This window comes from Gallus gallus, chromosome 13 (genome assembly GCF_016699485.2).
Source record: "Gallus gallus isolate bGalGal1 chromosome 13, bGalGal1.mat.broiler.GRCg7b, whole genome shotgun sequence".
In the NCBI taxonomy this organism is placed as follows: Eukaryota; Metazoa; Chordata; class Aves; order Galliformes; family Phasianidae; genus Gallus; species Gallus gallus.
Genome location: NC_052544.1, coordinates 17,057,959 through 17,082,775, shown reverse-complemented (window position 1 = coordinate 17,082,775; position 24,817 = coordinate 17,057,959). Strand labels below are relative to the sequence as shown.

The following is a 24,817-nucleotide window of genomic DNA, read 5'->3' as shown; positions in this document are numbered from 1 at the left end:
ATGAGGTCACACAACAGCTGGAGGAGTTCGAGCTGATTTAAAAAAATATATTCCAGATGGCTTTTTGAATCTGTTCTTTAAAGGAGCAAAACCTTACCTGACAAATCTATAGGACTGCTCTCCTCAGCTGAGAGAGGAAACAAGGCCAGATGAGCAGCGATAACACCTGGTTGTAAAAGCAACTGAATATCTCCAGAGCTGAATCTTGTATGGGCTCGAGTGACGCCATGAGAGCAGAGCCGGCCCAGAGGCTGCTGTGGGTGCTGCTCATGGAAAAGAAGCCTCTGTGGCAGCTCAGGTCTGGTACGCCCCATTCCCCTGGCAGCCTGCCCACAGCCGTGTGGGGACAGGGACATGGCACAGCCATGGGGACATGGCACGGCTGCAGGAACACAGCACAGCCACGGGGACACAGCACAGACAGGTGCTGTCCCGGCACTGGGGCTCATCATTCCGCACACACCGGAGGTTCAGGCAGGGCCAGGGAACTGAGAATAACTGCGTATACGTTCCTGAAGAATGTCTGGCTTGCTTTCAGTGAGTGCTATAGCAAAACTGCCCGTTGTACTCGGAGCATTTCACAGACTGTCCTGCATAGCTGACTCCTTACCCAACACGCGCTTGTGTTTGAGGTTGGAGCCAACCAGTGTATACTAGCTAACATAAGGGTTAGATTTGGGACTAAGCTGTTGTCCCACATTACAGGCTGCATGGACTGGCTCCAGAGGGTAGGAACTGTAGAAAAATGCAGTTTGAGCTGAACTCTATCCATGCTCTGCTCAGGTTTTTGCATGAATTCAAAAAAATCATGAATTTCATGAATTCCATTAGCTCTGTTTCCAACACTGATACGACATATAAGTTTCTTTTGGTTTTAAGACAATACGTTGTTTTTAATTCAGTCCTTAAATTGCAGTAAAATACTCCTGACTGGGAAATGCATCAGAACAGACATTTCAGACCCCTTGCAGCTGGGTGGTCTGTCCATGAGACACCACTCAGACCTGCAGGCTTCGCCTTCCTGTAGCTTGCACATTTTCCATAGAGAACTCCTGGTGAACTTCTAGCACTGAGCTAACACTGAGCTTGTGTGAGCAAGCTCTGTTGATGGGAAGGAGATGTTACAAGCCATGCATTCCCTTATAGCAGTTTCTTGAGCTTTCCTAGTTGAAGGGCCATCTGACTGTTTGGGGGTAAAATGTGGGTCGCCCTCCATCTCTTTGTTGTTTGGCTGTGAAAGCAGTGTGACAAGGAAAGTAAGTTTTCAGCATGCCGTGAACAAAATGTTATTGTTTCAACTAATCAGAATAGTAGTGCAGAAATTGCAAAGGCTGTAGTTAGGCACTGAGAACTGCTGGAGTGGCACCTGGTGCCACGTGGGTGCAGTGCTGGCAGTCACCTGCCGACTCACAGATCTGCTTCAAAAAGAAAAGTTTTATTTTTCAGGCCAATGTCTGATGCCTCATAAGCAATTCTGTAGTACTGAGGTTTTGAGAAAGGGTTTCATTTTTCTGGTTTTGCTCAGCTTTTTGGCTCTTTCCTGTTGGCTGGGTTTGACCAGACAACGTGGTCTGCCTTTTCCAAGCTTACCCACGTGACATTAGTGAGCTGTGCAACCATTAATTCATTTGCTAATTTCTCATTTCTTGGAGTTTCAAGCACAACTTCCTAAATTGTGGCACCCACTTGCTCACCAGGACTTCCCCTCTCCAAGAGCATCCATTCCTGGAGAGCATCCCCTGCCTGAGAGCAATGCCCTCCCCATCGGCATCCCCTTCCGCTCCGCCTCACTCCCTGCCTGTGGCCTCTGAGGGCAGCAGGAATTTCATGCTGATAAGGGTTGTTGAAATTAGATAAGGATGCGAGGAAAGGGAAGTACTTGTAAATAGGCTCCACATACTTTATCTTTGTGTCCTCCTGCACTTCCTGACCTGCCCTGACCCCTGCTCTGTGGCTGGGATGGAGGCAGGAGCAGGCGGCCACGCTCCGATGGCTGCAGCTGTGGGACCTCATGGGCTGTGAGGGTTTATTCACTCACACACATGGAAATCAGCATTTTTCATCACAAATGGGCTATTTCTAGATACTTTCTCAACATTATCTTATGTAACAAAAACTGTACACTGAGTCTTAATTAGTTCACTCCATTTTCCTTGCCCAAGCTCTTTAGAGCACAGAAAATCAGAGAGGCCCAGTGCTTGCTCAGTCACCAGGATAACTTTTGAGGCTTATACAAATAAATTCATCTAAGGTTTTAATTGTTCCCTCTAACTCACTGCAACAGAACACAGCATTTAAGGTTGGGCAGAGCTAAACAGGTGTCCTCTCCAAATGGAGCTCCTTAGAGTCGTTTGCCAAATGTATTGCTTGCTGAGGCACCAAAGGAACCTTTTCCTTCTTTCTCAGATAAACAGTGGAAGAAGAAATACGAAAAAGTCGTTTCTCTTGCAGTGACACCACCTATCAGCATAGGTCACACTGCCTTACAGAGCGTCCTTCTTACGCCTGCAGTCAGAACGAACCTGAGCTGTAAAAGCGGTGTCCATAAACTCTGATGTGGGAATGTTAAAAACAAATAGGAAAAATAGGACGAGGTTCAGCACAAAGGAGTTCATCCTGTCTCCGGCTGCTGCGAATGTATTTTTTTCTCCATCATTCTCCAGAATATTGAATAAGTCAGGAATTATTACAGAAATGTCCCTGTCATTCTGAGTAATACATGAACAAAATTAGTGCCTCTTCATTCAGATTGAAGCAATTATTCCATGTCTCCTCACACGAGGCCATGTGTAACCCATTGCTGAGTGCTGCCGACTGGGCCTAACAGGATGGGGAAATAACAGCTGGGACCGATTGGAGCAATGGTTGACTCGGTTCACAAAGTTTATTTATTTGTTGGTGTGTGTGCGGGGAGGGAAGCTAGTTACAATTTAGTTTGAAAAACATTTAAAGGGAAAAGGTCCCTGTGAATGCAATGTGTGCTGCTCCCTGTATGCTGTGCCGGCTCCGTTAACCCTTTCAGTTGCTCAGCTCCCCATCAGCATTGGCTGCTCTCTGTGGTGCTGCCTGCCCTGCGCATCCCAGTGGGCAGCACTGCCCAACCAAAACCCCTTCTTCCCCCGTAGACCACCAGCCATGCAGGGCAGCTCTGCACACTGCTCCCTGTGCAGTCAGGGGCTGTTGGGCTCTGAGCCAGAGTGCATCGCCGCCACGTTAGGGGCTGATCCTCATGTCTGGGAATGAACCTCTGTGCTTTGAAAGAAAGAAAGTGATACTTGGCTGCATTAGGGGGTATTCAGGGAAGTAACGCTCACAGGATGTCTCTGTACTGCTGTAGGCTCCTCATTATATGTGAGTACTGTAAGCATTAATGATAAAGCCGGCTCTGAGCTGCGCACACACTCATTTCAGGACGCAGCGGGTTTGTGCGGGGGGTTTCTGCCCTACTTTGGTATGTTTTGTTATGTGGCACGGCACTGCTGGAAACCTGCAGCTCAGATCGCTGGAGAGAGCTCTGCAAGTTGCAATGAGTAAATGCAGAGCAGGCAGTACAAAATATCGGTGCTTTCTAATATTTATTTATGTATTGAAAAGTCAGCACAGTGACTGAGATGAATGCTAAAATCTTCAATTAAAAAAAAAACAGTGCTGCCTTTCAGTTGCCTTAGCAGCAGAGAAAGCTCAGGTAAACATCCTTCTTTCTGAAAAATGACCCTGTTCCTCGGAAATCCCACAGCCTCCCAGTCCTGACATAAGTGTGTCATTCTGCTGGAGCAAACCACAAAGTGACAGTGGTGCAAAGCCCACCGTGGTCTCTTTGAGTCATTTTGCTGATCTTGCTGGACACCAGACCAGGAGGAGGGCGAGGATCTCATTTCACTGAAAGAAGATCAGTCATCTCCTCCTGATGGGTGGTGAGTGTCACCCTGCCCTCTCAGCCCCCAGCAGGTGCCTGCTGCCATTGGGAGCTGTGGCTGCCCACACACGGGAGCCCCCACGCCCCTCCTGCAAAGCACAGCCCTGGGAACCATCCTTTGCCTGCAAAGCCAAGGATTTAAAACCCCGCTGTGTTGCAATGGGCCAATGGAATCTGAGTACAGTTAATCCTCCTTACACAAAACACATTTCATCCAATTGTGACTCTATTAATATTAATAACATACTTCCACACGAAGAGTACCGCCAAGCATCGGGTGCTGCTTTGACCCACACTGCTGGGGGTCGCTCCCAGCCTGCTGGCTGCTGGTCTCCATGTCCTGCTGGGATGAGGATGCTGGCAGTGAGGACGTATGGGCCGTGGGCGGCTGTCAGGGGACAGGGGTGGCACTCACTGCATGTGCTCAATGCCAGGGACACCGGATGCCTCTGGGCGTGAACATCCCCCATTGCTGGGCCCTGATGCCCATTGTGGAGCAAAATCAGGAGCCAGTACTGCATGTGCCAGGCTCCTTTTGCATGGAGCTGAAGCAAAGGGCACGGTCTGTGGGGAAGATGGATGCTACTGCCAAGCTGTGGGTGTCCAGTGCCGGCAGACAGCCCCAGTAGGTCCCGGTGCCCACAGCACAGCCTCAAGGGTGCTTCGTTGGACGCTCAGCGGACATGAGCCCCTGGCCCTTATGCTGAGCCTCACTGTTAGAAACCATTACTGAGAGTTTTTATGAAAGCCTACTCAAGCTTGACTGTTCATAAATAAGCGTGACACTTCCCTCTCTGCCTTTACATAGCGTGCATGCTTTTCAGTAGTCCAATTTTATATAAAGGCTCACTGTTGTAAAAAATAACTTTCATTGGCTCCTTTCCCAAATACATTAATTGCAACCTCAATAAGAGCAGACGGTGTTTGCATTTCCACTTACAGTGGTGTGTTGCTGAGAGTGAGCGCTGGAATGGCCACAGCGCTCTATGTGCTCCGTGGACCCCAGTTCTGTAATCCTAATTGCACCCAGTGGCTGTAATAACAAGGCTTTGAGGCTGGATTAAATATTAGTGGGTAAAATACCAATTTGCTCCTTTCCCCTTTGAGCCACAGAGAAGGACGCACTCCTTTTGCTTTCTTCCCTTACTTGTCAGCTCTATTCACTAGGGCTTAGGAATGGAGCGTGTGGGCAAAAGTTTGCATCCCTTTTATAATAAGCATGACAACAGCCCCGTTCAGCTCTCGAGCCGTGTGCACAGCAGGTGACCCCACATTGGCCCTCCCGGCCCCAGAGGGGATGCACTGCAGCCCCAAGAAGGCCTGCCTGCTCGGCACAGTGGGTCACAAGTAAGCAGCACCGAAGGAAAAGCAGATGGAACAAAAGACCCCTACCGTTATCTAAGTAACTGACTGGGGAGTGTGGTAAAGGGATTTTTTTTTCTTTGTTATTTGACTTTACTAAACAGTTATATTTGCAGAATATCACATCTCTTGGGGCTTTTCTAACACTGCGGTTTGGATGTGCTGCACTCACACCTAACTAGCTGTCTGCGTGCCAGGGACATTTTTTTTCCCCTTATAAATGACAATATTTTGATTTCACACCACAGTTGTATCAATACTGCGTTCTCCTGAGGTCCCCTTAACGTGATGACAATTGCAATATTAGTTCAGGCTGCTAATCCCAGGGCTCCAGTATTTTAGCATCCCTAATCTTATCAGAATCATAGTCTTCCAAGAATATATTGTTGCATTTATCTTCGTATGCATCCTGCAAATCAAGCTGATGAGCATCCGAGCCGTAGTCAGACTCTCAAACTGCCTTGAAACGTTCTGGGCGTGTTCTGCATCCCTTCCCACCCAGCAGTGCACAGGGAGATGAGAAGCATGTGCCATAAGTGTCCTGCTGTGCCAGGGCTGCCAGAGAGCCAACGCTGCCTCCTCTCATCCATTTTTGTGGTTTTAACGGATATTAAAGGTAAATTCCTATTATAAATACATGTGTTTCCTATAGGAAAATATTGTCCCCTCTGACAGTATATGCAGAAGCTCATAGCAGACACTAATTCCTCTCTATGAGCAATACAAGCCCTTGTGAGGGAAATACACCTGTAAGGTGCAGGTGAAGGAAATCAAGAAGAGATTGTAGGCCTGAAAGGTCAGCTGATGGCAACTGAGTAACAGGCTTGCATAAAAAGGGAAAGGATGGGGGTAGGGAGGGATTCTACTGGGCAGAGTTCAGGGCAGGAGTGTGTAGGTGGGGATCTGAGGAGCTGCAGCGGGTGGAACAGGAGGTAAGTTGTTTGTGTGCTTAACAGTAGGGAGCCTGGCTCCTAGGCTCAGGAACCTGTGCAAGCTTATTGAAACTGCTTGTAGAATGGTGTTAAGATGATGATCTCTGGTTCTGTATAGTGGGTGAACAATGGGGTTATCCTGCTCTGGACTAGACTGCTTTGGGAACTTCATCTCCAGAGCCTCAGAGCTCTGCAAGCCCAGCTAGTGTTTGGTGTAGGGCACAGGGTTGGGCATTGGGGATGATGGAGCTGAGTGGGCAGCATGTCTCTGCTTCTCTTCTGCTGCATCGCTTGGCCAGGCCTCTGCTATGGGAGAGAAGATCTGCAAGGAGGATCCTTGCTGCTGAGAGCCTTGGGTAAGGGTCTTCTACTCCTGGCAGAGCTGCCCAGTTCTGACTTCTCTGCATGCTTTTGAAAGTGCGTAGAAGAAACTTGGGTTTTTGGCTTGGTGCTTTCTTGGCTTGGTGGCTGTGAAGTTCAAATTATAAGTTCTAGTGAATGTGAAGGCTTTCTTCAAAGAGTTTCTCTCCTGAAAGGATAGTTTTCAAATCAGTTTCATTTCTTGGCCAATTCATTACTCATCCAGCCATGCTAAGCCCTAACCATGTTATCAGAGTACTGTATTCCCTTGAACTGAGTCGGGCTGGCTGGAATGCAAGAATGTAATTTTCTGGAAAACTTAATGACTTTGAAATTTGCTTTCAATGTGCATTGGACACAACAGAGTGCTTTAGGAAGAGGGGGAAAATAAATGAGAACTGCAACTCATGGATGTGCATGCACATCCCATCTAACAGCACCCGAATCATGCCTACAGCATGGGAACCCAACACCCTGCTGGGTGTGTGGAGGCACTTCTGCTCTAGGAGGGGTGGATTCCTGGGCTGGCGCTGCCCCCAGGGCTCAGCTTGTGTGGTGCACTGGTGCTGGAGAGGTTCCATAAGCTGAGGGCTGCATCAGAAGCCGTGTTGTGCCCCCCGTGTGCTCCTCCATGGGACTTGTGGGTACTACACGCACCTCAGCATGGCTGGGATTGGTCAGGTTTGGGATCTTTTTGGTGGCTTGCCAACTTCTTGAAAGACCAATTCAGCCCATAGAAAATCACTGAAAGTCCTCCATGGGGCAGCTCTCATGATCCTGCCTGTGGGCACAGTGCTGTGGCTCAGCCCTGGAGCAGCGGCTGCTGCCCTTCCCTCTGTGTCACATGGGTGTTCTCTCTTTTAAAACCTGATAATGTTGGTCACAAATGCAATAATGTAGGGCAAGCTTTTATAATAGACATATATGTATGTGCATATATACATGTTTCTGAAAAATCCTGAAAGAGAAAGCAGCTGATCTATTTTACTGTAGGGGGGTAGAAGTCCTTATGGAAGGGAAGAGTCCTCTCAGCTGCGCAAAGTCCATTCCTGCTGCTCAGATAATGTTGTTTTCCTATACTGGTAAGCAGATGAAGCAGCCAGAGAAAATGCAGCAGCAGCTTTGGTAACAGGGCAGCTGTTATAGGCCGTCACTCTGAGCAGTCTGTGGAGTTCTTGGTGAGCCTGGGCCGGGTTGGTGTGCAGTGCCAGCACCCAAAGCCCAGCACCCTGCCTGGAGATGCCACCCCATCCCAGCTGCTTGGCACTGCTGCCCAGCTCCACTGCCCCAGCTCGCCTCTGCCACTGTTGCTCAATGCCTTTTGCTTCACTGCGCTGCAAGAAACAATTGCACAAGTTCACGACCTGCTGGATTAACTCATTCACTTGCTGCTAGTGTGCTTGAGCTGCTGAAGTGTTCACTTCTGCTGCTTTATTCAAGCCTCAGCTGAGAGCAATAGGAAATGACATGCTGTATGTGAAGAATTTTGGACAGTAAACTGTGTTTATTCCCCAATGGCTGGTTATAACTGTTAGAAATGATAGAAAGTTATTGGCTGTCCTCAATTTTCTGATGTGGAAAAAAAATATACTGTACTCATTTTCCTTGTTGAGGAAATAGGTTTTGTGAGTGGGATCTCCCAAACCTTCTCATCGAGAAGTGGACTTTGAGCCTTGTTCAGACAACAGTTATAAGGGTTGCTGGTTGTGTGGAATTTTCCCAAATTCTGGAAGAATCTCTTGATCTATTTATATTTTTTCCTCCGCTCCATGGAACTCTGAGCTGAGATTCCATATGGAGACACTGTGGTGCCCTTCATGCTGATGGCAGTGCCCTCAGACTCCCAACCTCTGCTTCACAAAGTGCTCTGCTCCCATTCTGCCCAACTTCAGCTTATGGGTGTTTTCTCACCTTAAGGCAGCAGTTCAATGTATGCCCAAGTAAAATCCATGTGATAAGAACAGCTCGGAGTCCCCTTTGGGCTTTGGGGCTGCTGAGCCCCGGGGCTGCATGGGGACATCACAGTGTTCCCCTGTCCGAGGGAAACGCCCAGTGGAATATTTCTGGATGTTCTTTAAATTAAGAACTGGGCTTCCAGAGGAACACAGGCGTTTCTTTAGGCCCTTCCAACAATAGTGGGTATGGAATTCTGTACCCGCTATTGTTCTGCAGCCTTGTCCCTCTCAGCTAATTAGTGCGGGCTTTTCTAAACGATGCATTTAGTATTGAATTATGTATTTTTAAAAGTTCTTATGGTTGTTGTAACTGGAACTATGTGCTTGGCCTGGCTTGTAATTCCCTCCGCAGCCTCCCTGGAGTCAGGCGGTGCATGCAGAAGGACGAAGTCAATAAAATTGTACTGTATGTCACTGGAGATCTAAAGGACTTTTTGTTGTTTTTCTTTTCTAATGAGTAACAATCCTGGGCAGCCAGAAGTAACTTCACAAAATTCAAAGGCCTAATTAAGGAAATCATTTAAGACCATCCTGAGATGTAAGGAGCCGTGGGGCTCTCCCTGCCTGGAGCTGGAAGGAGCAGGCAGTGCTGTGACAGCCCTCACCACGGGGCTTTGGTTAAAGCAGGGGGGGAACATGGGGTGGTGCTGCATGGAGTTGGGTGAAGGCAAGAGGTGCTGCACTCTGTGTGCTGCTTCCCAGCACTGGAGCTGTGTGCAGTGCTGCTCTGCTGGCACTGACACTGTGCCAGTTTGGCAAACTTTGTCACCAAAATGGGGAAATGACTAAAATGGAAATGGCAAATCACTGGAGCCAGGCTGAGTTAGAGAAATCCATGGGTCGGTTTGCAGTTGTTTCCTGTTGTGATGACAGCTTCCCGTTCAAACATTTTAGTGCTCTTGATCATCTCATAGCTACCAGTAACTTTTTGCAATGGCTCTGCAGGCTCTCAGGGCTGATGCAAGCCAGCAGCCAGGCGAGGACATCTGGGGCTGAGAGCAGAGGATACTGCAAGAGGAGCTGCTGTGGAAAGCTGTTAGTATGCAGGGCTCAGCATGATAGGTAGCCCATGTGTGCTGTGGTAAAGGGGTATAAGTAAATGGCAGTGCTGGTTTTTTTTTTCTATAGTTCTAGTCTCTTCCTGGGGCAGGGAGGTGTCCACAGAGGGCCTCCCCACCTGCTTGCTCCATGCTGAATGAGTGAGTAAAAGTGTTTTGGACTCTACCTCTCAGGGGCTCTCACATTTGAGACTGCATGGATACAGCCCCGTGGGAGGGATGTTTGGGCTCAAATCCTGGGGTGGTTATTTATGAAGCCAAAAAGCAAACACGTCTCTAGAGCAGTGCACGCAGCTTAGTTTGCTCTGACAGTCGCCTGCAGCACAGTTGGGGGGCACAGTGGAGCTGTAGCTGCTCTGGAGATGGGCTTCTGTGGAAAGCTGAGGTGGGATACCTTGGGCAGCATGGTGTATGAAGCTCTCCCTCAGAGTCCTGCTGGCTTCCTTGTGGGGAGTGTTAGGTACTGCTTAGCATGTCAGTGTTAGGATGGAGTTGCTGTCTTACAGCTCACCTAAAACCAGTCATTTCTGGATTAAGTTGAAATTACATATCTTGGTTTCTGTCTAATTGAAACAATAATGGTGTTAAATGAATCCATGATGAACAGTTTCTCGCAGTGTTGCTCTCGTTTCTTCGGTGATGATCATGTTGATAGAGCTGAAGCTTATTCAATCTCATAAAGCAAATGAATGATTCACGGGCTCTGCCTCTACGCAGCAACTCTATTTATATAGAGAATATTATAAAAATACCATGTCTTGTTAATCATACATCTGTATTCATTTGGATAGGAGACAATTATTTCTCTTTACTCAGTTCCGTTTGGTGACTTCCTAAAGTGCCAGAGATGAATTATTCCAGAGAAAAGGCTGAAATGCAGCTATGGCGCTCAGCAGCTCTGCACTGCCCCTCCAGCACAGCCGGGCCGCCCTCCTCTGCACAGCTCTGCTCCGGTGTGGGGCACCTCCACCTCCTGGTGCTGCAGTGCCCCAGGGACATGGCATCCAACCATCTCTTTTGCAATAGAAAGGCTTGTGGCTTATGTTTCATCAAGGTATATATATATTTTTCAATATCCTCGAATGAATGATGATCTAAGGGCAGCCAGGAGCAGTGTCTTCAGCCTAATCCTCAGGGACATGCTTATGATTTCTCTCTCTGGTATATGGCCATGCCAGATGGAGGTCTGTGATAGGGCACTGCAACCTTCAGTGTGTGATGGTGCTGCTGCTGTGACCCTGCTGCTTGTTGTGCAAGTCTCTCCTGATTCAGTCCACACCTGGCTAAGTTTCCTTTGTTTCAGGTAAGCTGTCATGCAAAATCCCAAATAGAGTTTTCACACCCAGCTTAACGTGCAGGAGAGATATTAGAAATTTATTGGACAGAATTTGGTCTGGGGAAGCCATGCAGCTCAAACTGCAGAATGCTTCTCAGCCGCAGTACTGCTCTAGTGATGCTCTCAGGTGTTGACACTTCCACCTCTGAAACAGCTTCTTAGGCACTGAGAGCTGTCACAACCATGACAACCCAGCAATGTTACTCCCAGGCCGGCAGCATCCCACAGTGCACCCCATGTGCTGCAGGGCTCCTGCCTGTTCTGTTCAGAGCTGCCTCTCAGCACCTGTGCTGACGTGTCTTCCTTCTGTAAAGATGAAAAGAGCAGTTTCTTCAGAAGCTTCTTATGAAATGCAGAATCTTGTTGAGCAGAAGCATTGTTCCTTTACCTGGCTTTTGCCTTTCATCTCAGATCTGAACGTGCTTGTTCTACAAATTGCTTTAACTTTTGTAGAATTTCATGAATGCTGCTTTCTCTTGGGTTTTGGTTTTGGAAAGGTGGACTGTGATTTTCTGCATGAAGCAAACACAAAACCAGGCTTTCAGCCTCCATCTTGGCTTGGGCTGGTGTGCAGGCTGCTGTCAGCTAAGGGAAGCAGGTTGTTAGAGCAGAGTGGCACATGAGGAACCCCAACCCAGGCAGGCAGCATCCCAGCTGTGCCTGCAAGCACTGCCCAGTGGCAAAGCTGCACACAGGAGTTTGCAGTGGGGCAGTAAGCCCTGCTCACCAGCTCACAGTACTTTGGGATGATGTATTCACAAATGGATATATAGCATCACTGAGGTGAGCAGTAAATCGGAGTGCAGACTGTCAGTAATAGGCTTTTTTTCAGTGGGAGTTTGTTCTGTTGTTGTCCCTCCAGCTGTCTGTATTCTAAAACTATTTAATTGTATCACAATTAAGTACACTCTGTGGGAAGGTGTTTCAGCTGCAGAGTTGTCACCTCTCATTTATCTCACTGGGATATTGTTGTGTTCATTTCCTGGGGAAGGGCTTTGCAGGGCAGGAGTTGTGCCCCAGCCCAGTCACCATTGCACAGGGACTGCTGGCACCTCCTGGTTGGTCAAGTCAGCATTTCTGTTATCATAGCTCCTCAAAGGAAAAGCAATCCCGAGATCCAGATTGAATGTCTGGATGCTATCAGGTATTCCCACCATGAAGTCTGTTGAGATGCTAATTTAAATGAGCCGTTCTTATTCCCTTTTCAACTCTGTATCTCTCTAAACCCTTAGAACCCATGCCAATATATATATTTGATGTAAAGATATAGGTACATGTGTATACATGCATAAGGTTACCCTCTGTTTTTTTTAATCTTTTAGCCATGCAAAGGCCTTCACAAACATCTTGGAACTGCTACATGTTTGGGAGGGGGAAGAACTTCTACCCAAGAAAAAATGTTAGTCTGCTTCTGCAAAAGTAACGCACTGTGTTGGCTTTTATAGCATCACAAAGCACCTCTCTCCATGAGCTGTGTACATTCTGTCCCTGAAAGATTTTAGTGCAACAGTGACCTTAGAGGGCTCTTGAAGAGAGCCCTTTCTGCTTGAATTGTATCCTGACGTGTAATGAAGAGGTTGCCATGGCAAGTGCGTATTTTTGATGGAATCAGAAAACAAGTGAATAAACCACATGCGTCTCTGATCCATGACTTACTATGGCTCAAGGCAGCAGCAGCCGCTTTCCATCAATACATGATGAAAATTTTGTCATTCCTTTTTTTTTAATGTCTCAGGCTATGAAGTTTAAGGGGTCATCTGAACACTGCTTTGCTTCCTTCATTTCATAGATTGAGAAATGTTTAATTGCCATGCAGGAAACCCAACTGCTGCCACCAAAAGCTCTCCCTGTAACCTCCCCAGGTGCACACGGGCATTAGCACCAGCAGACCCTTCCTATTACAGTGCTTCTATTCATGGGAGGCATGGGGAAATCCACATTGTATATGAAAACTGCCTGAGAGCACCTTATATTTGGCACTATTATCTGATTATATACACATAAATCTGCTTATACAATTCTACTGGAACAGTGCTGAATTGTTTACCAGTGGTTTATGTTCTCCTGAGACCTTGCAGACCTACTTTAAAGCTGGGTTAACTCTCTGTGCTCAAAGCTGTGTTTAGTTGGAAATATCTTTGTTTTCTAACAAATAATCACTAAAACAAGGAAAACTCTCCTTCCCGAGGTTTGCTGCCCCTGGCTGGAGCTGCAGCACACCCCCTGGGGGCCGGGGGAGACCCCTGCACCCCTCCCCACAGCCACCTGTGGGCTGCAGGGCCCGCGCTGCTGCTGCCCTCCCCATGATTAATTTGCACGTTTTCCCAGAGACCATCGAGGCAATTAGCTTAGTAGTTCCCAGTGTCATTCAGTAACTATTTAAACTCTCCTAAATGAAATTACTGTAGTCCAAGCGTTCCTTCCCCATGACCTCAGCATGCTTTCTCTGGGCTAACTCCCCTTGCTGCTTGGTGTAAGTTCCATGAGCGATGCGATACAGTGCTGCCTCACTGCTGCTGCTTGGTGCCCGGCCCCTGTGTGGGTGCTGGGTGCCTTCTGCAGGAGACCTGTGGGGCTGAGCAGGGAGCTCCTGCCCTCAGCTGCTCTTCCACAGCCTGAGCTGTGTCACCTCCAACACATTGCTGGGCTGGGGGAAGAGGATTTTCAGTTCTGTTTCCTTTTCTTGACCTTGTCTGTGCTGTAAAGGGCCTGATCCTGCATGGCCATGTGCTCAGGCATGCAGGCTTCCTATAGACAAGGGAAAAAGTTCTGAATTGCATGAAGCCAGACCCTGCCCCGCTGCTGGCCCTGCGGCTGCTCCATGCTCTGGGTGTCACTGTGCCATCAGCCTCTGTGTGAGTGGCAGCGCTGCATGGCTGCTGTAGGGAGCTGCACCACTGGTGGTGCTGGGCGGCTGGGCTGAGCCTTGGCAATTAGCTGTGTTTGGGATGCTCTGTGCAGTGTAATGTGGGATAAATAACAAAGGGAAGGGGGGGGGCGGGGGGGGGGGGGGGAGAAGGCCGTGTGCTGTCATCTACTCTTGTAAGGTAAGGAGGTTTCATCTAGAAAAGTCATGAAGTATTGGACTTAATAGAAAATTTTTTGCTATAGTTGCTAGAGAAAATTTCAACTAATCTCTAATCTTGCTTCCAGAGTCCCCCTGACAGGGCAGCAGTTTGTTTGCCTGATGGTGGAAATTTACAGCAACCAGACTGTGCTGTAGGCAACAAATCCATGGCTGTGGTTTGCTGCGCTGGTCAGTGAGCCAACGCTCCATCCAAAAACCTCTGCCCCAAGAACAGCAGTAACAAATGTGGTATTTACACCTTGAACACACTGCATGTGTGTGAGGGTGGATTATTACCACTGCGTCCATGATCTTTTTGCTGATGGAAGCATTGCCTTTGCCCTCATCTTATACCGCTCTGGGAGAGCAAGAGCCTTCACGCTGGGCTCAATCCATCAGTGCCTGTTTCCTTATGGGAGCAGCTCTGAGGGGCTTCTGCTGCCCATGGGAGCTGTGGGATGATGGGTCGAGCATGGGGTGGAACAGGGGTGGAAGGGCAAAGGGAAGCTGCCTCGAGGTCAGCAGGAGACTGTGAGCCTCATTAAGGAGTTCATTAGGAAGGGAAGGACACGCGGTGCAGCTGCTGCATAGATTCTCCATTAGAAGGAGAAGGTGACACAGGCATCAGAGTTATTAAAGGGACTCTTATCTGGTTAGTGGAGATTGTTTCTGGAAACTGAGAACTCACTGTGTAATGGGAGCTGCGGGTTTTCCTGGAATTCTGGATGCTGTACAAAAACAGTTCTTTTCAGACCCAGCAGACAAGCAAAGTAAAATGGGTTTTTCAAGAGGAAAACTGCCAGTTATTCCAGATTGTTGTGATAGTTTGGTGATTCATACGAGGCTTCAGCAGACAGGTAGTGAGAGCCTTTCTTTTCAGTGCACTCCGGGTTACAGAGCATGCTGTGAATCGGTGCTCACGCTGGGAAGGGACGTCCCACAGCCTTGGGGGCACAGCCTGCCTGGACAGCCCCGGCCCTGCATGGGGGTGGGCTCTGTTTGACATCCCTGGTGCTTCGTGGGCAAAAGTCAGACAGGCAGTGAGGTTTCTGTTCTTTTTTTTCTGCTGAAACCCCATTGATTTGTGAAGCAGGGCAGCTGGAAGCACTGCACATCCCAGTGTGCCCGGACCTCACAGACCCCAGCAGTGAAAGAAAGCTTCCCCACAGGTGTGTGAGATCGGGAAGAAATAATTTCGGTAGAATGGGGGAATTAGGTGGGGAAAAGTCACTGCGAATCATCACTTGATTACGTGGTAATGGGTTGTGCTGATTCCATGAGTCTTTTTTGGAAGATCTTAAGGCAGTGGGATCACCAAGCAATGCTCCTTGCCACGGGACCCTCCTGTCTTCTCTTTGGAGAGCTGCTCAACCCAACGAGCACTGCTGCTCACCTACCTGACACACAGCACAGTGCCCAGAAGTGCCTTTTGTGAGGCATCTAAAGCAGGACTGAGACAGGAATGCAGAAATCTGGCAATATGAGGGGATGAAGACATCCACTGACCTGAGAGTTCAGGCTGCTAGGTGTGATTTATGAATGCAAAACATAAAAGAGCATATTTAATTAGTCTGTGATTACATATTAATTACCTTTCTGCGGCATCTACGCCCAGGAGAAATAAAAGGTCTCAAAGCAGAATGAGTCTATTTCCTTTAAGGAAATGAAACTGCAAAAAGGCAGATGCGTGCTGGGGAAGCTGAGGCAGGGCTTGCTCCAGTTAGAGGTGCTCGAGCACTCAACTTTTTCCTCAGTCCTTGTGAGCTGAGATTAAAACCAGAGTGGAAAGTTAATCTTGTGATATAACAGCAAGAGAAAGAAAGGGAAATATATTCACCTTCCACGAATTTGCCCTGAAGTTGGCTGGTTCTTCAACACAGCATTGAAAACTGCTCAGGTTTTTTACTCCATTGCTTATTATTGATGCTCTTTTTTTTCCCAGTCAGGCTGCTTGATGTGTAGGTAATGTCTAACTCATACCTGGCTGTCTCTGCTTCCTGACAAACAGCAAGAAACAAGGCAGGCTTCTGTTAACTGTACACAGCACTGCTGTATGGGTGTGCTGCCTTTCCAGGTGCCCGTGTCCTCACACATGAATGCCTTGCTGGTGGTCACGGCTGGCTCTGTTGTTGGTTGGTTTTGTAGTGCTCTGTGTTCGCTGTATACATTGCAAATTACCCCTTGAGCATGTGTGCTATCCCGTGGGCTATTTTTGGTGGTTTTATAAACACTAATTCCCATGGACAGCCAGCCCTGCACTGGGGTGGCAGAGCAGGGTCTGCTCTCTCGTCCGGCTGCTGGCTGGGGCTGGGCTGCTCCCTGGCTGGGGTAAGGCCTCCTGCTCAGTGCCTTGTGTGCTGGTTGCTTCACCCCTCAGTGTGTGCGGGAGGAAGACCTTGTTAAGAGAACTGTCATCTTGGGGGAACACTGGAAATAAGGAAGAATGGGTTTATCCCTGTGTAAGGTCGGAAATTGTCAGGGAAACAGGAATTTTGTCCAGTTCTCATTGGCTGGAAGTTCTGTTTAGAAAACACAATCTAAATTAATTGGAACTCGAATACAGGAAATAAAGCGTTTAACAGGATGACCTTTGCTGTGTGCTCCTCCAGCACCCCCTCTAGCTTTGCTTCTCCCTGCAGTACACAGCTGTGGAAAGTGTTCAGTGCTGAGAGGCAAAAGTGACTGCCTTCCAGGAGCAATGCACAACGTGAGGGGCCATTCCCTGCCTGGCTGTCCCACAGCCCCTGCTGAGTTGGCAGCCCCAGAGGGACGCAGCACTGTGCAGCCAGGGCTGTGCCAGGCACACCAGCACTGCGACTCGTACCTGCTGGGAGCAGAGTGAGCAAAGGGGACTGCAGCAGAATCCCGGTGTGTTGGAGAGGGGAGCCCCCGTGCTTAGAACTGAGGTGGTCAGGGCAAAAAAGAAAGACTATATTCACTTATTTTAGCTGTATTTAAACTTCTTACCAAGGTAGCACTGTCAGATGCAAGTGGTAGAACGGACATGTGACATCAATTTTGTCATAAAGGCCACAAAAAAATCTGTGCAGTTTATAGAAACCACGACAAATCTTTAAAACAAATGCATTCTTCCCATCTTTTTTTTCCCAACTTTTCAATGTTGGCAGTTTAAGGAATCTGAAAATTGAATCCATCCATCTGGCACTGGGAAAACAAACAACATATTTGTCTGTATTCTCCCTTCACTGCAGTGCTTAAAGAAGCTAAGCACAACCAAGTACATCCGAAACTGCAGGGAAAGAGAGGGTTAAGTCATTTATATTATTAGTTTGGCCATGTTATATAATCTGCATTATTTAGCCAAACGCAGAAGTTCTCCTGTAGCGTGGAGCATGCAGAAAGTCACAGAGTATGGGAAAATATGCAGTTGGTAAAATAATGTGCAGTAATTTGAAAATGCAGGGGTCGATGTCATGCAAGGCTGCATTTTGGGACATGAGGTCATCAGGGCCATGCAGGGCTTACGGATCTGTGTGTGTGTGTGTGTGCATGGGCATCACGAGAGGCTTCTTCAGGAGAGGAGAAGTAGCAGTCCTGTTCTGGGCAAAGTATTTAAATCACAATATGTTCCTGATGCTTCCCATGGACTTTATAGATGTTCTGTGATCATGCTTCCATTCTCTGAACTTCAACACAGCCCATCGTGGTTCCCTCGATACCTCATGGGCTCATAAAGATGTCTCCCAACCATTTTTTCCCTGTTTCGGGTGAGGGAGGTGCTGCAGATATGTGGTGGTGACTCAGCGGTGCGCCCAGCTTGTCTCTCTGCCAGTTGTGCCTATAGGAAAACGCAACAATCAACAAATTCCTCTTCTTTTACATGCAGATTGAAATGGTTTCAGAAATTCAATTATCTCTGGGCCCCCATTTTGAAAGCAGGCGCCAGCTGTCAGTTCCCACATTCCCCCAAGGCTTTGTGCGCTCTGCTCTACATGATTTTGTTGTTTGCATTTGGTTTCTTAATTTTGATTTTTCTGAAGTTACAACATAGTTGCAGCAGGAAAGCTGAGGCTGTGAGTGGGACCTGGTGCCATGCAGGGCTCCGTGTGCAGCAAAATACAGTGATTAACCCTGCCTGTGTCCCTGGCACGTGTCTTCTTCCCTTTCTCTTGCCTTTCCCGTGGCAGTGGGCTGCTTGTCAGGCAGGCTGCACAAGGCACAGCTCCTCGTGTGCCTATTAGAAGATTTAGAGTCCTCTCATCTGACACTGAAGGCCAGCCGTGGCGTTGCTTCCCTCTAGAGAAGGCACTTCATCCTTCCAGAGAAGCAAGACACATCACTCAATTACTGATTAAACTCTGAGGAAAGTAGGGGGAAATGGAGGCTGTCAATTTTTATATCTGTGTTTAGAACAACTGGGAATTGATCACTCTTCACCTTGGTAAATGAGGGAAAGCTGTAAGGTATTAATCTTTACCAGAAAATCTGCAAGCACGCTAGCCAAATTATTCTCATTGAACGCCCTCCCTGCTGTCTATAACCTTGGTCACATAATCAAGAATGAAAATCATTATCTGTTTCATTCACATCTGTTACTAATTTTCAAAGCCTCCTTTAAATCTGATTAGAACTCCTCATCCAAACCAAACCGATGTTGAACTCAAGGTTAAAATGTATCAGGTTGGCTTAGTGATTCAGATCATATTTTTATTTTCTCTTCTGTAATTGAATTTGTACATTGATGTGCGTTACTGTTCTCCTGACCGGTTATTATTAACAGTTAATAAAATGCCAAGGGTATACAATGCACTGCGAAGGCAAGAACACAAATTGCTTCTCCGGTTACCATAACCCATAAGTGCTGTCCCTGTCCAGGCAGTTTGACCTGAGGACACTCCATCTCTTCCTTGCCATTCACTGCCATCAGGCTACTTCTTTGTGACTAATTGGGAATGTTATCCGCAGTGTTAGCTCTTCCAGGCCGTGCTATACAAGTGACATGAATTTTGAGGGGCCATCCCCCTTAACCAGTAGCAGCACACGTGAATGGTGCGGTGTTTTTATGCATTCCCTTCATCTTCTCAACAGCATCACTGTGAGTTTTCATTGCCTAACAGTGGCCAGAGAGGCAACAGCAGATGCATGAGAGCACATCGGGCTCCAGTCCACAGCACTGCGGTTTCCTGTTTTCTTTTTCAGTTATTTAGAAAGGTCTCAGCAGAAATAGCCACCGGCCCTTCAGGGAGATGCCTTCTGCAGCCCAGCACCCCGCAAGCAGCCCACTCCCTCCATCTGGAGGCACAGCAGGTCCCTGTGCCGTGCAGCCAGGCTCGGTGAGGACAGAAATAGCACTGGGTTTCACTTTCATTCTGGGTGGCAGCGGGAATGCGTGTGCCCAAACAGAGCATCACTGCTCGATTGCCAGGGGAAGCAGGGCAGCAACAGCAAGTAGCGGGGCAGGGCTGTCCATGGTGCCGTGCTGAAGGGATGGCACTGTGTTGTCTGGCTCTGGTTGCCGTGCCGTGCTCTACAGAGCAGACTGTACTGCTGTGCCGTTCTCTTCCTGTGCAGTATTTTCAAGTCTTGTGCCTCATCACTGCAGGTATGGAAGAAGGCAAACATTGGCTTCATGTGTAAACACAGAAGAGCCTTTTGGGGCAACATACCAACCTCTGACAAGTCCTGTAGCTGATGCAAGTTACAGTCCATAAGCTGCTCCATCCTTCCCCTTTGAAGGTGACTGAAAGTTATTCTAATATTAATTTTCATTGTTTTATTTATGTATTTCTCTAGTCCCTACCTTCTGTGGATCACAAAGCACTTCACAGCCATGACCTCAGTGTAACAGCAGCCCTGCGAGGTGGTGCAGAGCTGAGTGCCCAATCTCCCTGTGGCAGCCTGAGCTAAGCAATGCATTCCTCCAGCGCTCTGTTCTGTAACAAAGCTGTGAGCCCACCAGGGCCCTTCCTGAGCTGCATGCACTGGAAGGGAGAATGGAGGGGCACGTTTCTCCTCCTTTCCCCATGCAGTCACTCTGTGCTGCCCTCCTGCCCCATTCTGTGTCCCCGCAGCACGGTGAGGTGCCCGGTGTTGGCAGGGCTTACAGCCCAACCCAGCCCTTTGGTGCAGGTCGCAGGGCCTGCCCCACTGCGTGCATGCTGCAGGGCTGCACAGCTGCAGGAAGAGCCACGGCTCCTCCTACATGCACACATGCACCATCTGTAGCCAATAATAGCATGCTGCGAGGGCCAGCTATGTTTAGGTTGAAGGAAATGGTTCGATAGTTACGCCATACTTTGATCCTCCTGTCCTGTATTCTTCTGGAGGCTCTCATGTGATAAGTGTTCAATTGCATCCGTTCTGATTTTAGTTTGGTTTCGTTTTATCCTCCTCTCTGCTGTTACTCGTTCTCTGGCTTGTTTTCACTTTGCATTACCAGAAGTTGGCCCATCCCAGCCCTGAGCAGGGCTGAAGGGCTGCTGGCCTTTCCCCTCCCAGATCAGCATTTGAGTGCTCTGTGCACCCGGTGCAGGTGGGGGCTGCCCTCAAAGAGCCCACCAAGAACAGAGTGAGGGGGGAGGGATGTAACAGGTTCGTATCTGATCAGCTCTCACAGATCAGTGACACGGATGGCTTTACACGGATGCTCAAAGCACAGAACGGGGCACACACAGACCAGCTCCACTTGGAGTGCATGGAACACATGGGCACACTTGCCAGCACTGCTGGAAGTTCTCGTAGTGATCCTGATCCATGGATAGTGATGATCCCCAGCTCTTCCTCATCTGTGGGGAGCATCGTACCTCACAGCACGTGTGGAACACATGCCATCATGTGAGCTCTGCTGCTGTGGCAGGGGGTGTGTCTGGGTGTCAAACACTGAAAAACAGTTTTCAGAAAGTTTTGCATTGATCCAGGAGAGTCAAATTCTACACCTGTGCCTGTGTTTCTAACCTCAGTATTCTCACTTACATATTCCTACTGCCAATGGGGTAGTTCTCATTCTGCAATGAGCCCTCCCATTCCTTCCTGTGTAGCCAGCTGGGGTCTGCTCCCACCTGTATATGGGATGGCAGGTTCTGCTCCCTGCAGCACAGTGCTGGTGATTTCCTGGAGGTTACTTCTGCTGCCCCAGGGATTCTGTCCAGCAGCACTGGGCCTATCATTTGAATTTGCTTCTTTTAATAAAAGGTCAGCTTTATTCCTCTGCTTTTTGCTTCTTGCTACTTAAGAGCAGCATTCATGTCAGAGGAAATAAGCTATCAAGGGGAAATGGGAAGATCCTCTGAAGGGACAAAATGTGGTTAAAATACAGAAGTGAAAGGTAGGCAGAAATAGCACATCTCAAAGCCAAAGGAGATGATTACCGGAGTCCATAGGGATGTGTGCAGGAGCTGTGCCATTTAAGATATCCACAGACTGGAAAAGGGGAGGAGGGAGCAGGAGATGACATGATAAATTACTCAAAGCTGCAAAAACAAACTGTAGCTGAAAAGAGCTGCGGGAGTGTCTCACTAAAATGAGTGACCAGGTGGTAAGAATGCTAGGCAGTCGTAAGTGTGTTTATAAGTCTGTAAGTAATAAACAAAAGGAAATGCCAAATGAAGGAAGAAAAGTATGGATGTCTGCAATGAGAAACTATAAATTGGGTATTGGGAAAAAAGAGATACAGAACTGTGGAAGCAACCTCCCTGCTGGAACCTGGCATGTTAGGAAATGGGAGGGAGGGGGAGAGGGTATACCTGAGAGCATCCCTGCACTCCTGCATCTCGTGTGTTGTGTGTGCTTCTGGTTGTCCATCTCAGCAGGGGCATGTTAGAACTGAGGAAGGTATAGAAAAGATCAAGAATTGTTGTACCTCTTGTGATAAAGACAGATGTTTGAAAAGGTATCTGATATTTCATGGAACTTCTTTAGCAGTAGCACTTCTCTTTTGCTTATACATATTTCAGTCATGAGTCTGAGCTTAAAACTTGTACAGTCTTGAATCCGGAACTCCTTTTCATTCATAAACCCACTTGTCTATAATTCCATTTTACTGCTGACAAGCCCTAAGTTTATAGAATGATTTGTAGTCACTAACATGGAAAGGCATGACTTGCTTTAAAACAAAACAAGTATAACCCCCTGCGTTCTGTACTCCTGCAATGCATCTGCTGTGCCAGAATTACATGGCAGTGTGCTTGGATATTCACTCAGCAATTGGAATTGTGTGTTAATGTGCCCCTTCATTGCATCGTCACTACTACAGCGTTCCAGTCTTCAATAGGAGCAAATAAAAGGAAAATCAAATCCTATTATTTTGTCACTTGCAGCAGACTGAGTCTTCATGGACAGCAATTCATGGACCTCTCACAGCACTGCTGAGCAAGGCCAGGCCTTCCTCCCGCAGCCACGTCTGCCCCTCTGGGGCGTTTCTATGTGCACAAACTGCCATAGAGCCAGGCTGACCCCCCAGCAGCCCCCAAGCTCCCACGCTGCTTTCTGTGCTGCCCCAGGTGCGGCATGCATGCGGGGCCGCAGAGTGTGATCCTGCCCACCTCCCACTCCCAGGCAGCACCAGATAACGGTCCTGTCCCTGTGCTCCCTGACCCTGTGGCAGTGGATTTGCTGTGTGGGACTGTGAGCGTGCAGGGAGATGTAAACTGGGGTGCCCAGACTGCCCTGTGCCATGCAGACCCACAGTCACACCCATTGCACAAAGCACCCGTGCACCCAGGCTGTGAATCTCAGTCACTTGCTGCTGATTTTTACTTGGCATTGTGTTACAGGAAAAAATATTGGTGGAAATCAAATGTACTTCTTTTCTTGCAGGCATCCTGTAATTAGCTAAAGTTCTCTTTTCCTCATAGAGAGGTCTTGATGCATAAAACAAAAGTTTCCTCTTCCTCGCATGTTGTTGCCAGATGTTTCGGCAAAACTTAAAAACAACAAAGTTATTTGTGTGCACTTACACATGACTTCACCCCAGCGCCTGTCATAAAGTGCTCCTCCTCCTCAATTAACCCAATTACTTCTCCCCCCGTTTCCGAGCAGTGTGTTTCCGTTGGCTGTTGGCTGCAGCATTTCAGCAGTGCGGCCGTTTGCTGCAGATCCATGTCCCAGCATTCAGAAAGGCACAGTGGGGCCGTAACCTTCACAGATTAATTTCCACTTGCAGTCAAGATTTCATTTTTACACAAAACAGCTGCAGGAGATCCATGGATGGGGGGATTCAGAACATGGGTTGTCCCTACGGCTCCTGTAACCCCCAGGGCCTGAGCCCTGCCGGTTGGACCAGCACAAGCCGATACCAGACTGTGCCAGGAATGGATTTGTCCCTGAGTGGGGCTTTATCAGCTGGATGCAGGCTTCAGTTTTCTGCAGAGCGGAGTGCTGGGAGCTCGGAGGTGTGCTTCATTAGGGCTTTTGCTACTAATTCCGCTTTGTTGCAGCTACACATGAAGGTTTACTCTGTGCTCTTGTCTCTTTCCAACAATGACTTTGGATTTTGCTGTACTCAGGCAGAGCTCGAGAAAAGCCAACAGACTTCACCTAGCCTGGCTGAGGTTCTCACTTCCCAAATCAAGTGCTTATAGCACCATTGCACTCAGCAGTTCACGTGCAGCCTTTTACTGTTCCCTCCTCCTAAACAGCAGGCAATGTGCTTCCAGCCTGACCCTCATTGCAGCTCACATCTGCATGCCCCAGGAGGCAGCCCAGCCCGGTGTCACAGCACAGCCCTGCTGGGAGCTGCGAGTGCTCGGGTCAGAGCTCAGATAGGGCCAGGCTGGTCTACTCTGTTGCCCTGGGGAAAAGGCAGGGAGAGTGTCAGTGTTCGGAGGAGGCAGAGCTGTATGTGAGGAAAGGAAGGACCCTGAACCATATGGCAGAAGGGCTAAAACAGTGTTTTGTACAGCAGTGAAAGACCCAGTGGGAAATCAAAGTATAAAATATTGCAGTGCAGCAAACCAGAATACAGGACTAGCACGGGGAATACAGAGGGAAAAAACACATTGAAAGTAGAAAAAATACAATGAGTTATTAACCTGCAAAGGATGAAGAATGGCACAGCACAGACCTTCTGTGCCTCAGCCTGTGACCTACTAACATTAATAGCAAATGCATGCTTTGATTGAGTTTGGGCCCAGGAGTCCATTCAGACAAATAAATCTGCAGTCACACAGGTTCTGCTCACTGCCTCCTTGTGAGGAATTGTGCTCCTGTGCCTGGGGAAACCGCAGCTGGGAGATGTGGTACCTCCATCCTGCCCCAGGGGGAACTGCTGGCACGCTGCAGCCACCAGCTCAGTGACTTCAATGTACATTCAGGAATTAAAACAAATGACTTACAAGGTGAGAGGACACAAAACCCCATCTGCTTATGAGACAACTGAGATCTCTAAGGACTTGCATTTGTGCAGAGCATGGGGTACTGGGCATGTCACCGTCCTTCTGCAGAGACAACAGATTGCAAAGGGAAGAAAAGATCTTCCTACAGAGTTGTGGTTTATGTGAGCTGTGTGACCCACAGATACAGAATGAGCAGTTCATAGGAAGAGGCAATGCCAACTGTCTTTTTGGTACTTCCGAGCAAGCTGAAGCGTTTACTGTTTGCTATTTGTGGACTTCACGCAGTATTTATTACAAAAGCACGAGTTCTTTATTTTGAATAATCATCCTCCAATTCCTATCACCTCTGCAGATATTTATTCAGTAAGATTGTATTATGTTAATGTGCCTTCTGGTCACTGGTGCTACATGCCCTCGGTATCACCAACTCCTTTCCATTCCCAGTGCCTGCGATGCACAGCTCCTCAGCAGCTGGTTTTATAAAAAACTTCTAGCTTATCTTTGTATTGATTGCTTCAGAGATCAAAGACATCATTTGT

The 24,817-nt window shown here is 48.1% G+C and overlaps 1 protein-coding gene and 1 non-coding gene across 2 annotated transcripts in view; both read left to right on the top strand.

The window, feature by feature from the left end:
* NR3C1 (nuclear receptor subfamily 3 group C member 1) overlaps positions 1 to 24,817 on the top strand; it is a 102,277-nt gene that overhangs the window by 17,154 nt on the left and 60,306 nt on the right. The gene's annotated exons all lie outside the window — the stretch shown is intronic.
* Positions 13,491 to 13,600, top strand: MIR6588 (microRNA 6588). The gene has a single exon (NR_105457.1). It is a non-coding gene; the product is annotated as a microRNA 6588 (primary transcript).